Here is a 14,430-nt window from a genome sequence, read left to right as displayed (position 1 = left end):
TACAGAAACTGGGAGATAAACTTGTGGCAATTTGTTACTCAGCAATAGAGCAGTAAGTCACAGGACAATAGTTAGAGTCATAGTCAGACAATCAGTGGGGCTTTGTGATCAGGAGGAGCTTCTCTTTCTTCAAATGTCTCTGATTAAACCCCTGGCTCCACCAGTTACCAGGTATGTTATTTGTAACAAATTACCTAACCTCCCTAAAACTTAGTTTTATTATGTGCAAATTAAGATTAAAATGATAGGCAAGATTTTTTAAATGTTACAAAGATTAGAATGAAATAATATGTATCAAGTCCTAAATATGATGCATGACATTTAACAAATGCTCAAAAAGCAAGAGTAAGCAGCAGCAGCCATGATCATGCAACACAAATCATGTGTTAGGCCCTCTGCAAGGGGCTTCCTAGGATTCATCCTCACAGAAACTGCATGAGGATGAAATTATTATACCCATTTTATAGATGGGGAAAATGAAACTCAGAGAAGTTCAATAACTTGTTATGCACCTACTAGGTGGAGGAGTCAGAATTAAAATATGGGGCTTTTTGAGTCTAAATACCAGCAGCTGAACCTCTTAATATTTTAAGCTCTATTCACAGCAAAGAGGTCACAACTCTCGAGATTCCTCTTTGGAGGAGAATCACAGCGACAGGTTGGGATTCGGGCCTACTGAGTGTCTCAAAATGGAGCCAAAATGATTACCATTTCTTTAGCCATGGTCTCGGATTTGTAGGATGCTCTCCCCTTGTTTCCCTGCCCTCCTTGTTTGGGTATCTCCTATTTAACTTTAGACCTCAGCTCAAATACTACTTCCTTAAGAAGGCCTTCTCTGACTCCACCGTCAAACCAGACTCATTTCAACATATTCTCATAAAGTTTCCTTCTTTTATAATAGTTCCCATAGTTTATCATTATGTGCTAGATGAGCGGTTCTCATCCAGGGGACATTTGTCAATGTTGGGAGACAGTTTTTATTATCACAACTGGAGGGGCCAGTGCAAATTCCATGAATAGGTCATGGATAATGCTAAATATCCTACAATGCACAGGTTATAGAGTCCATACAACAAAAATGATCTGGCATCAAATGTCAACTGCAACATGAATAAATGCTCAACACCACTGATTATTAGAGAAATGCAAATCAAAACTACAATGAGGTATTACTTCACATGGGGCAGAATGGCCATCATCAAGAAATATACAAACAAGGTGGTGGGAATGTAAATTGATACAGTCACTATAGAGAACAGTATGGAGATTCCTTCAAAAAACTAATAACAGAACTACCATAGGACCCACGAGTCCCACTACTGGGCATATACCCTGAGAAAACCGTAATTCAAAAAGACACATGTGCTCTGACGTTCACTGCATTGCTATTTACAATAGCCAGGACATGGAAGCCACCTAAATGTCCATCAACAGATGAATGGATAAAAAAGTTGTGGTACATATATACAATGGAATACTAGTCATAACAAAGAATAAATTTGAGTCAGTTCTAGTGAGGTAGATGAACCTAGAGCCTGTTATACAGAGTGAAGTCAGAAAGAGAATAACAAATATTGTGTATTAATGCATATATATGGAATCTAGAAAAATGGTACTGATGAGCCTATTTGCAGGGCAGGAATAGAGACAATGACATAAAGAACAGACTTACCGACATGAAGAACAGACTTACCGACATAGCAGGGAAAGGAAAAGATGGAGCAAATTGAGTGAGTAGCACTGAGACACATACATTGCCATATGTAAAATAGCTAGCTAGGAGGAAGTTTCTATTTGATAAAGGGAGCTCTAGTGCTCTGTGACAACTCGGCAGTGGGGGCGATGGGGGAGGATAGAGTGGGGGGTTGGGAAAGAGGTTCAAGAGGGAGGGGACATATGTATTCTTACGACTGATTTGTGTTGTTATATGGCAGAACCAACACAACATTGTATAGCAATTATCCTCCAATTAAAAATAGATTAAAAAAAAGAAAAAAGAGAAAAAAATAAAAAGACAACCTAACAAATGGGAGAAAATATTGACAACTTCTATATCTGATTATAGAGACTTGTATCCAGTATATGTGTGTGTGTTTGTATATGTGTGTGTGTATATATATATATATGTATATATATATAACTTGTAAAACAGTAAAAGAGAAACCAATTTAAATATGGGAAACAAGTAAAAAAAAATGTCAGTTGCACCAATGCTAAGAAACCTGTCCTGTATTTATTTATATTTTAAAATAAAAATAAGATCACGATTACAGATCATTTGCTTTTATAATTAAAAGTGATTCCTGAACATTTATTTATTCATTTATCTAATATTACTAGTTTTCCAGAAGCAGACTTACAGATATTGAAAACAAACTTATGGTTACCAAAGGGGAAACATGGTGGTGAAGGGATAAATCAGGAGCTTGGGATGAACATACACACACTATTATGTATAAGATAGTAACCAACTAACAAGGACCTACTGCATAGCATAGGGAACTCTACTCAATATTCTCTGATAACCTATCTGAGAAAAAACTCTAAAATAGAATGACTGGACGTATAACTGATTCACTTCGCTGTACACCTGAAACTAACACAATGTGGTAAATCAACTATATGACAATGAGATTAAAACACTAAAAAATGAATATTACTAGTTTCCTTCCAGTGTGAAAATTCTTTCATGCCATCATCTAGCTTTCCATAACATCGTTCTTTTTAGGATGGCATGTCATTAATACCAACCAATTCTCCATTATTGGACATTTAGATAGATCCTTTTCCCCTCCTTTTTTTCTTTGGCTTTTTTCCCCCCCTCTCTCTTTTTTTGGTCTTTTTGCTATTATAAACACCACCATCATGAACATCTTTGCGGCTTAACTTTACACACATCCCTAATGACTCCTTCATTTGATTTGACCCTAAATGCTATGGAAATCACTTTGTATTACTGAAGTTAACCAAGAACCCATGGTCAACAGCAAACCCACAAACATTTGAAGGGATAAAAGCAAGTGTTTGCTCCCTCCTAATAATGCCGATGGGGGAGCCAAGGCTGTAAGAGAAGAGAGGCAGGACAGCCAATTCTCACTTGAGATGTGGTTTTCACATTGTCTAAACCTGCTGGGGCAGGCCGGCCTCTGGCAGGGACTAAGTTTATAATCTCTTTTACCAGAGGTTTCCAAAAAATTCTCAACTACATTCTGAGTTCCCAGTGAAGATTCTTGACATTCACAAAGTTAAAGAAAAAGATGTGCTCAAAGACAAATTAAGCCAGAGAATGCCAACTGGCTGGAGATCATTCTTTCTGTGTAAGGAAGGTAGGCAGCACAGTCAAAGCCCTAAGTAAACAGCTTACCGAGACAAAAGACAAGGTGTTTTCTTTTCTGAGCACTGGAAATTCAGGAACAACTTGCGCCAGATTTTGCAACTCTCACAAGAGTTTGGCTATCACAACATAATGATTGTATTCCTGGAACAGTCTCAGAACCAATTACCAGGTTCTTTGACCTGAAAGTCAAAGATGGCCATAAAACCAGACCAAACCAGGTGAGATTTGAAGACTGGTGGGGATACAAACAGGGCTGAAATAAAGGTGATGAGGACAACAGGGCATCTTGGAAAGATACCAAAATCCTTCTGTCTCTCAACTCTGACAATTATTTGACTCTATGTGGACAGTTTGAACTTGAAGCATTCTTTTTTTTTTTAATTTATTTTATTTTTTTTAAATTTTATTTTATTTTTAAACTTTACATAATTGTATTAGTTTTGCCAAATATCAAAATGAATCCGCCACAGGTGAGCACAGGACAAAGAGAGAAAGGATGAGTTCTGGTCAAACAAAGAACATATTTTGTAAATGTGGGAGGTGACTTCTGGCATCATGTTTTCAGGACATAAGGGGTTAAAATCCAGGAAGAAGCGACCCAACCCCAAAGCATTTAAGTTGTATGGTTTTCCTGGGCATAAAGGCATAGAAAGAGTCCAGGGGAAGGGAAGAATGTGTTGTTCATAAAAGCTAAAGCTAGCTAAGCCAACAGTGCAGGTTGGAAAGGAAATGCAGTGTCTTAATATTGTGCAAAAGAATAGGTGATAAATCTATTTAGAATTGACAGAAGCAGCCATGTAAATAATCCAACAAGCATTGCTCCAAAATCTGGAGAATGAATAACGTGATATCTTGCCCTGGCATATTTCTCTTTCTAAATATGTTTCCTATAATTTATTGTTAAAATGAATGAGCATTCCCTGAGTGGCTGGAGAAAGGGGATCTACATTTTGAACAGCACTAAGAGATGCCCCTGGGGTTAAAACATTGCTGCAGATAACTTATACAGGCATCAGTGAGAGTTTACTGGGGGTGCTATCATCTACGGTTTTTTCAAGTTAAAAAACTTTTGAACCCACTGTTGTCCACTCGTAGTTTTGGTGTGGTTTTTCTAGTGCCCTGCATCCTACTGACAACTCAGTTTGCATTCCCTGACCGAGAAGACATTCATTGCATTTTGTTAGTCAGTTTTACTTATTTTATCACTACTAGCTGAAATTTTCTTAATTAATTTTAATCTTTTAAAACTTGTATATAAGCTGTGAAGTTTAAAGAAATAGGAACTCCTCTGTTTTGTTTGCTGTTGTATTTTTCTATGCCCAATATACTACTTGGCTCACAGATGGTGCTCAGTAAATTTTGCTAAGTAAATCAACATGTTTTCATCAATGTACTTTCTAGAAAGGAATTCAGGGCTCCCTGAAGATGCAAAGCCAGCTAAACTCCTTCAAATGATTTCCGACCTTCACATCTTTTTTTTTTTTTTTTTTACCCCTTTTCAAATATTAAGATATAAATCACCAACAGTAAACTCCATCTCCCTTAGTATATGGTTCTGCAAGTTTTGATAAATGCATTCAGTCATGTAACCACCACAATCAAGATAGGAAGAGTTTCATCACCTCCCAAACTGTCCCCCACCTTGAACCCTGGGCTATTTAGCAGCTAATCACTCTCTGCACCTCTGCCCTGGCAACCGCCTCTCTGATTTCTGTCCATACAGGAGCAAGTCTTTAGAATCTGGCTTCTTTCATTTAGCATGATGCACTGGAGACTCATCATACTGTATCATTAATTCGTTCCTTTCAATGGCTGAGTCTCTTCCCTTGTATGGATATACGAAGTTTGTTTATCCATTCCCCACTTGAGGGATATCACCTCATCTCTTCTTATATGGAGAAGTAATGCCTTCACAGAGGCTAAGAGCAGAAGTTTGGGTTCAGCTAAACACAGGACTGAATCCTAGGCTTGATACTTCCTAGCTGTGTGAACTTTGGGCAGGTCCGCAAACTACCATGGCTCAGTTTCCTCAGAAGAGTATTGGAGGAAATCTATACAAAGCACTGAGCAAAAGGTCTGGGAAATAAAGAGTGAGCAGTGAATGGCAGCCGCAATCATTTTGGCGTAGACTGGAGTGAGTTCCTGCTGAAACTTCCCTTCCTCTGATCACCGTACCAATTTTTAGTCATCTGGTCATTACTTAACAGGTTTCAACCTCAGTTTATTTAACTAAAAAGTGGGGCCAATAATACGATTTCGTAGAGTTACTTTGCAGGCTAAATGGGCTAATATATGTAACTATCCTAGTGTGGTGGTGCCTGGCCCATAGGAGGTCCTCAAGGAACAGCAGTTAGAAAATGAGTGTTGGGACTTCTCTGGTAGTCCAGAGGCTAAGACTGCATGCTCCCTGTGCAGGGGGCCCGGGTTCGACCCTTAGTCAGGGAACTAAATGCCACAGGCTGCAACTGAAAGTTTGAATGCTGTAACTAAAGATCCCGCATGCTGCCGGTAACACATGTACAGCCAAATAAACAAATAATTTTTTTTAAAGAAAGGAAAATGAGTGCTAGATCACTTGGTTAATGTGACTCTTTTTCCATCTTCAGGGTTTGCATGAATAAGCAGGAAGCAGTGTTGTATAGGCGAGGAGTGGGGATACAGGCTCGGCAGTCAGACTGTTTGGATTTGATTCACTGCTCTGCCCCTTCCTAGCTGAGTGACCCTGGACAAGTTACTTCACCTCTCTGTGTCTCAGTTTCCTAACCTTAAGCATGAAGAAAATAATACCCACCCACAGGGCTGTTTCGGGAATTACATGAGACAGGGCATGTCAAGTGCTTAGAAAAATGCCTAGTACATGGAGTTCAATAAAACATCAGCTGTGAAGATGCTGCCGATTGTTAGATACTGTATGTGTCTGATTCTTCTAGATGACCTGAGTTTTAGGTCTCTATATCATCACAGAAGTGAACAGCTCTGGGCACAATGTAGGCGTGCAGTGTATGCTTGTTGAATTAATCTGAACTGACATATCTCTTCGGGTCACATTATGATCTCAAAATTTCATTACATATATTAAAGTGCTAAGCAAAGCAAATTTTCAAAGGGTACATTCTGTGAAACTACTGGTATCACCACTGAGATTCAGAGAAGCAGTTGACATATATTACATGTAAGAGGCCTTTCATTAAGATGACTGTGTGACATTTTCCATACTCTCACTTCTTTCAGAGAATCTCAGCCTTGATTCTTCTGACAGCTCTTTTACAGTTCACTTGTTTTGTCCTTCAGAGAAGAGTACATTCAATTTTTGCAATGACCTGGTTGCCTTTGTCTGTTTTCTGGTTTCAGGACTGACCTGCTGTGTGACTCCAGATAAAGTGATTGCCTTCTCTGTACCATAGATGCTCCATCAACTACTTTGCACATTACAGAGTTAAATCAACAATTCCTGTTTAGTTGCTGGATATACATAAGGGTGGGAGGTGTGTACTGAGGTAGGGGAAGGCACTCTAAAAGTTACTGTTGTTTACTGTAAAGAAGTGAGGGATTTTAGACATTGCCTGGTGATGGGCCTGTATGGACTGTACATGTATGTATGTCGCTATCAAGCTCACATTGATATTGATATATTTATATCAATATCATTTATATATTCATTCATCCATTTTACACCTGTCAAGCATCTATTGTCTTGCCTAGTTATCAACAGGACAGTCTGCTCTGTGGGCAGGGTACAAAGCCCTGGTAGTGGGGTGGTATGAGGCAGTTAATTCCACATGACTTTCTGCTGCCATGCCAATGGTCAGGGATGCCTGGGGTCAAAACCAGTCCAAATAGAGTGAATCCTCTAAATTCTGATGGGAACTGCCAAAAAAGAAACTCACTGTTTCCTCCTGGACTTGACATTAGAAGCTATTACTGGTGCCCATTCTGCCACCCAGGGGAGGCTATCCAAGGATGGAACCAAACAGAGGGAGTTGGCTGAGGAACAGAACAAGACACACATGTGCGCGCACACACACACACACAATGGGAAATGAGGTCCTAGTGACAGAGTATGCGGAAAAGGCAATGGCACCCCACTTCAGTACTCTTGCCTGGAAAATCCCATGGGTGAAGGAGCCTGGAAGGCTGCAGTCCATGGGGTCCCTAAGAGTTGGATACAGCCGAGAGACTTCACTTTCACTTTTCACTTTCATGCATTGGAGAAGGAAATGGCAACCCACTCCAGTGTTCTTGCCTGGAGAATCCCAGGGACGGGGGAGCCTGGTGGGCTGCCGTCTACGGGGTTGCACAGAGTCAGACACGACTGAAGCAACTTAGCAGCAGCAGCAGCAGCAGTGACAGAGTATGAGGCCTGACTCCAAGTGTTAACTGAAGGCGACACTTCCTATGTATTTTCTACTGATGTATCTATTGATGATTGTTTTAAATTCTGTAAGCCAATCAGTCCCCGTCCCATCTATTTTTTTGGGCATATGTCAGTTTGGGCTCTATTTTCTTTTATAGCCTCTTACTAGTTATGAAAACTTGGGGTTACACAAGCATACTGAGCTTCAATTTCTGCATTTGTAAAATGGGGGTAAAAGTTTATAATGTGGGGTTTTATTGTGAGAATTAGAAATGATACGAGTATATAGTAGTACACAAAGAAACAAATCTTTCCCGAATGTTACCTTTGCAGGGAAAACTGTGCTGATCTTCCTACTGAAAATTTTGAGGCCTCAGCACCTTCCATCTCACAAAGCCTGCTTTGTTTCTGCAGCATTTATTCTCTGTCTTTATTTCTGAAGCACTTATTACAAAATCATTTATGTAATCTTCCCTGAATCTGCATCTTTGGCCCTGTCACTTCACGGTCCCCTTCACTGGGTCTGGGCTCTGCCATGTGACTTCCTTTGGTCAGTGGTGTATTAGTAACTAGAATGCAAGCAGATACTTGAGAAGTGTGTGTGCCTTTCCATTTTTTCCTTTTGCAGAATTGGACTGTTCCCCTTTGCATGTCTGCCTTGCCATGAGAATTTGCTGGGGCTAGTCTGCTGGTGGGATGGGAGAGACATAGGCCAGAATGGCCTAGTTTGCTCCAGCTGACCCGGGATGACTGAGTCCTCAGCCAAAAGCCAGCCAGACATGTGAGCAAGCCAAGCCGAGACCAGAAGAAGCAAACAGCCTAAATCACTGATCAGGAGAATCAGGAACTACAGAAATGGTTACAATTCTAAGAAACTGAGATGTGGGGTGCTTTGCTACCTGATACACTGACATAACATTAGTCTATCTATTTGCATGTGTACTTTCTTTCTCCCCCAACTAGACTGGGAACCCCAAGAAGGTAGGGATTTTTACATGTTTTGTTCAGAGCCTGGCAGATAGTAGGTACTTGGATAATACTGTTGAATGTTAAATGAGTAACACAGAAGTGGCCTACAAAGTGGCATGTGAGTTGATGTTTAATGAATGGTAGCTGTTATAATAATAATGTTTAATATTTTTTATGAATATTTTTACAGATGTGAGAGTTGGGACTATAAAGAAAGCTGAGCGTCGAAGAATTGATGCTTTTGAACTGTGGTGTTAGAGAAGACTCTTGAGAGTCCCTTGGACTGTAAGGAGATCCAACCAGTCCATCCTAAAGGAGATCAGTTCTGAATATTATTGGAAGGGCTAATGCTGAAGCTGAAGCTCCAATATTTTGGCCACTTCATGCAAAGAGTTGACTCACTGGAAAAGACCCTGATGCTGGGAGGGATTGAGGGCAGGAGGAGAAGGGGACGACAGAGGATGAGATGGCTGGATGGCATCACTGACTCGATGGACATGAGTTTGAGTGAACTCTGGGAGTTGGTGATGGACAGGGAGGCCTGGGGTGCTGCGATTCATGGGGTCACAAAGAGTTGGACACGACCGAGCAACTGAACTGAATACTTTTTGTGACAAAACAAACTTCTTTTCTCAGGTTCTTCTATTATCTTTCATGCTGATATTGTGGAAAAAAAGGGAAAAGACAAGCCACTCTCCTTTGAGTACAGGATGGATGATGAGAGTTGGCAATAATGTCAGATGCAGGCTTAATTCTTTTCTTACAAATTCACTTGGGATTGTGGGTGTTACAGACACACAGCTTTTCATTTTCTAAGTTGGTAGGTGTTGCCCTAGCAGTCCCTGGGGATGTAGTTTGGTTGATATTTATGTGTGTAGGTGGAAGCAAAGCATGTCCAGAGGTAGATTTATAGCAGACATAACATTGTTTTACAATTTCCATCATATTTGAAGAAATTCATTAGTTACTGGATTATCTGTGTAATTCCTCTCTTCTCCACCAGGCTCTCAGCTCCATGAAGGAGAGGACTACTTCTACTGTATTCACAATTACACCCGCACCATCCATCACAGTACAAATACTTAAATCTACTTGTCTGGGAAATAAATTGTGCCCTTATTCATTTTAAGAACATAAGCTTCTCGAACTGAGGGACTACATCTTCCCACAAATAGTGTGGGAGCATGGCACTACAGTTCAGTTCAGTTCAGTCGCTCAGTTGTATCCAGCTCTTTGCAACCCATGGACCACAGCACACCAGGCCTCCCTCTCCATCACCAATTCCTGGAGTTCACCCAAACTCATGTCCATCGAGTCAGTGATACCATCCAACCACCTCATCTTCTGTCATCCCCTTCTCCTCCTGCCCTCAATCTTTCCCAACATCAGGGTTTTTCCAATGAGTCAGCTCTTTGCATCAGGTGGCTAAAGTACTGGAGTTTCAGCTTCAACATTGGTCCTTCCAATGAACACTCAGGACTGTTTTCCTTTAGGATGGACTGGTTGGACCTCCTTGCAGTCCAAAGGACTCTCAAGAGTCTTCTGCAACACCACAGTTCAAAATCATCAATTCTTCGGCGCTCAGCTTTCTTTATAGTCCAACTCTCACATCCCTACATGACTACTGGAAAAACCATAGCCTTGACTAGATGGATCTTTGTTGGCAAAGTAATGTTTCTGCTTTTTAATATGCTGTCTAGGTTGGTCATAACTTTCCTTCCAAGGACTTTGCATCTTGTAATTTCATGGCTGCAGTCACTATCTGCAGTGATTTTGGAGCCCCCCAAAATAAAGCCTGCCACTATTTCCACTGTTTCACCATCTACTGTTATGAAGTGATGGGACCGGATGCCATGATCTTTGTTTTCTGAATGTTGAGCTTTAAGCCAACTTTTTCACTCTCACTTTCATCAAGAGTTCTTCTTCACTTTCTGCCATAAGAGTGGTATCATCTGTATATCTGAGGTTATTGATATTTCTCCCTGCAATCTTGATTCCAGCTTGTGCTTCATCCAGCCCAGTGCTTCTCATGATATACTCTGCATATAAGTTAAATAAGCAGGGTGACAATATACAGCCTTGATGTACTACTTTCCCTATTCGGAACCAATCTGTTGTTCTATGTTCAGTTCTAATTGTTGCTTCCTGACCTGCATACAGATTTCTCAAGAGGCAGGTCAGGTGGTCTGGTATTCCCATCTCTTGAAGAATTTTCCACAGTTTGTTGTGATCCACACAGTCAAAGGCTTTGGCATAGTCGATAAAGCAGAAATAGATGTTTTTCTGGAACTCTCTTGATTTTTCCATGATCCAGCAGATGTTGGCAATTTGATCTCTGGTTCCTCTGCCTTTTCTAAAACCAGCTTGAACATCTGGAAGTTCACGGTCATGTATTGCTGAAGCCTGGATTTGAGAATTTTGAGCATTACTTTACTAGTGTGTGAGATGAGTGCAATTGTGTGGTAGTTTGAACAATCTTTGGCATTGCCTTTCTTTGGGACTGGAATGAAAACTGACCTTTTCCAGTCCTGTGGCCACTGCTGAGTTTTCCAAATTTTCTGGCATATTGCGTGGAGCACTTTCACAGCATCATCTTTCAGGATTTGAAATAGCAGTTGAAATAGCTCAACTGGAATTCCATCACCTCAACTAACTTTGTTCGTAGTGATGCTTCCTAAGGCCCACTTGACTTTGCGTTCCAGGATGTCTGGCTCTAGGTGAGTGATCACACCATCATGATTATCTGGGTTGTAAAGATCTTTTTTGTACAGTTCTTCTGTGTATTCTTGCTACCTCTTAATATCTTCTGCTTCTTTTAGGTCAATACCATTTCTGTCCTTTATTGAGCCCATCTTTGCATGAAATGTTCTCTTGGTATCTCTAATTGTCTTGAAGAGATCTCTAGTCTTTCCCATTCTATTATTTCCCTCTATTCCTTTGCACTGATCACTGAGGAAGGCATTCTTATCTCTTCTTGCTATTCTTTGGAACTCTGCATTCAGATGGTTATATCTTTCCTTCTCTCCTTTGCTTTTCGCTTCTCTTCTTTTCACAGCTATTTGTAAGGCCTCCTCAGATAGCCATTTTGCTTTTTGCATTTCTTTTCCTAGGGATGGTCTTGATCCCTGTCTCCTGTCCAACATCATGAACTTCCATCCATAGTTCATCAGGCACTCTGTCTATCAGATCTAGTCCCTTAAATCTATTTCTCACTTCCACTGTATAATCATAAGGAACTTGATTTAGGTCATACCTGAATGGTCTAGTGGTTTTCCCTACTTTCTTCAATTTAAGTCTGAATTTGGCAATAAGGAGTTCATGATCTGAGCCACATGCAGCTCCCAGTCTTGTTTTTGCTGACTGTATAGAGCTTCTCCATCTTTGGCTGCAAAGAATATAATCAATCTGATTTCAGTGTTGGCCATCTCGCTGTCATATATGTGCAATCACCCTCACTTTGGGGCAAATTTCCTTCGCCCATTACTGTGTGCCAGGCACTGTTTTAAGCACATGATATGTGCAGGAATGCCCTGTAAAAAGTCCCATTTTATAGATGAGGAATAAGAAACATAGTAAACCTCTGTTGGAATACTGTCACATACATGGGGCAAGACCTCCCCTGCCCCGGAATCTCTGTCCCTCAACTTTACTTAAGGGGGTCAGGATAGAGCAAGGTTTCCTCCTAAGGGTTCTAAGAAGAATTTGTATCTGAGTTGCTCTAGAAGGAAATAAAGACTTCTGCGGTGAGCAGACTTATGTGCCATGCCACATCCCTTTGGCCCACCTTAGCTCAGGACAGCTGTGTGGAAAGTTCCACGCACATTGCCAGAGTTCCATGTCAACTGCTTCCTTGCTGTCTCTTTGCTTTGTTGCCTTAGCGTTTTCCCGAAAGCTGTAGCGGGTTGCTCTGCCAGCACTCATGTGTAACCTAGGAAGGGCAGGGCATCTAACACCTCATGGACAACCTTCAGCCAATAAGAGCCTGAGAGCCTCAACCTTTAGTGGGGAGATCTTGAGGCACGTTTTATATGGTTCCTCAGCTGTTCTTCTGCAACACTGAGTTTCCATTACTCATATTTGTAATCAGCTCCTAATGCATCTTGTTCTTTTCCTGTTTCCTGCTCCCCATTCCTTCACTTTTCATCACTGGAATCTACTCAGAAATAAACTGTACCTGAACTCAAGCCTTTGAAGCCTTTGTCATTGCTTCTGGGAGAAGTCAAACTAAGACATATGGTCAAATAATAAGAAAACCCTGCATGCTGTATTTCTCTGTCAGACATCCAAAATGCACGTTAACATGTTCAAAGCTCTGAAAAGTCCTGCTGCAAAGTTACCTGTCTAGCTCTCTTTAGGGCTGCCCTGGTGGCTCAGTGGCAAAAATCCACCTGCAATGCAGGAGTTATAGGAGATGCAAGTTCGATCCCTGGGTTGGGAAGACCCCTGGGAGGAGGGCATGGCAAACCTCTCCAGTATTCTTGTCTGGGGAATCCCATGCACAGAGGAGCCTGGTGGGCTACAGTTCATAGGGTCTCAAAGAACCGAACATGACTGAAATGACTTAACACAGACATACACAGCTCTCTTTAACTCAGAGCTTCCCAAACTCATCTGCCACAGAATGGTTTACTCCTAAGATCTTTAAAATTCCCCAAGATGAATGCTCCCTGGAATGTGCTTTGAGAAACGCCCATCAATATAATCTCCAGCACCCTCTTCCTCACTTGCTTTCTTCATGGTGATGGGTGGATCCAGCATTGGCTGCCATTACCTGGCCTGGAGCCAAAAGCCAAATAGAGCTTCCTGGATGAGAGATTTCTCAGCGTCAGGGAACAGAACCTTCAGACAAGGCCTTTCCGGAAACTGTCTTTCCCTTTTCCTTACAAATGGGATGGTCAGCCTGCTGCTGGGGCCAGGAATGTCTGGCTTGACTGAGTTGGGAATGCAGCTGTGGGCATCTTGAGAAAAAGCTCTATTTGCTGATGACATGGGAGCCCAGATGTGATGAACAAGAGATGCATGCCAACCAGTCTCCCACCCCTCCTCTTCTGCTCACAAGCAGCCATCAGAGAATATAACTGGCGTGGGTCCAGAGAGGATAATTATTTCCAAAGGTGGTGCACAGAAGGGCACTCAGGAGACCCAATCAGTGCAGGATCAGCAGGGTGCATGTGGAAACCTGGGGCCTGAACCTCCCTGTGGGAGTGGGATGGTGGGAGTGGGATGGTGGGAGTGGAGAGGGCTGCCCAGCAGCTGGTCCATCTTCCTTCACAACTCAACATCTTACATTTAAGTAACAGCATTTGGGTTCTTGGATTTGGGGGATCAGGTCATATGTATTTGAGAGACTTGCTTGAAGATCTCTTCATTCCCTTGTTTAATAAAAATGAAACCAATGAAAATAATAATAATGGGAATATCAATTTCTGAATTCTTTGTGAAGAATATATACATGCAGCCCTTTATCAAATCCTTTATATTCAATGGTCTGGGTTAGAGTTTCTTATCCTCAGCATTATTGACATTTTGGGCTGGTTCATTCTCTGTCATGGGGCTCTCCTGTACATGGCAGGAGGCTGAGCAGCATCCCAGGCCTCTACTCACTTAACGCCAATAGTGCCTTTCTCTTCCCAAATTGTTACATACAAAAATACTTCCAGATACTGCCCAGTGTTTCTTGGAGTTGTAAAGCCAGTCACAGATGGGAGCTATGGTCTATGTTAAAGGGGCAGGGTAGGTATCATGGTTAAAGCACAGTTTTCCAGCTCAG

The sequence above is a fragment of the Bos javanicus genome, chromosome 22, assembly GCF_032452875.1.
Source record: "Bos javanicus breed banteng chromosome 22, ARS-OSU_banteng_1.0, whole genome shotgun sequence".
NCBI classification, from domain to species: Eukaryota; Metazoa; Chordata; class Mammalia; order Artiodactyla; family Bovidae; genus Bos; species Bos javanicus.
Note: the sequence above shows the minus strand (reverse complement) of the source record.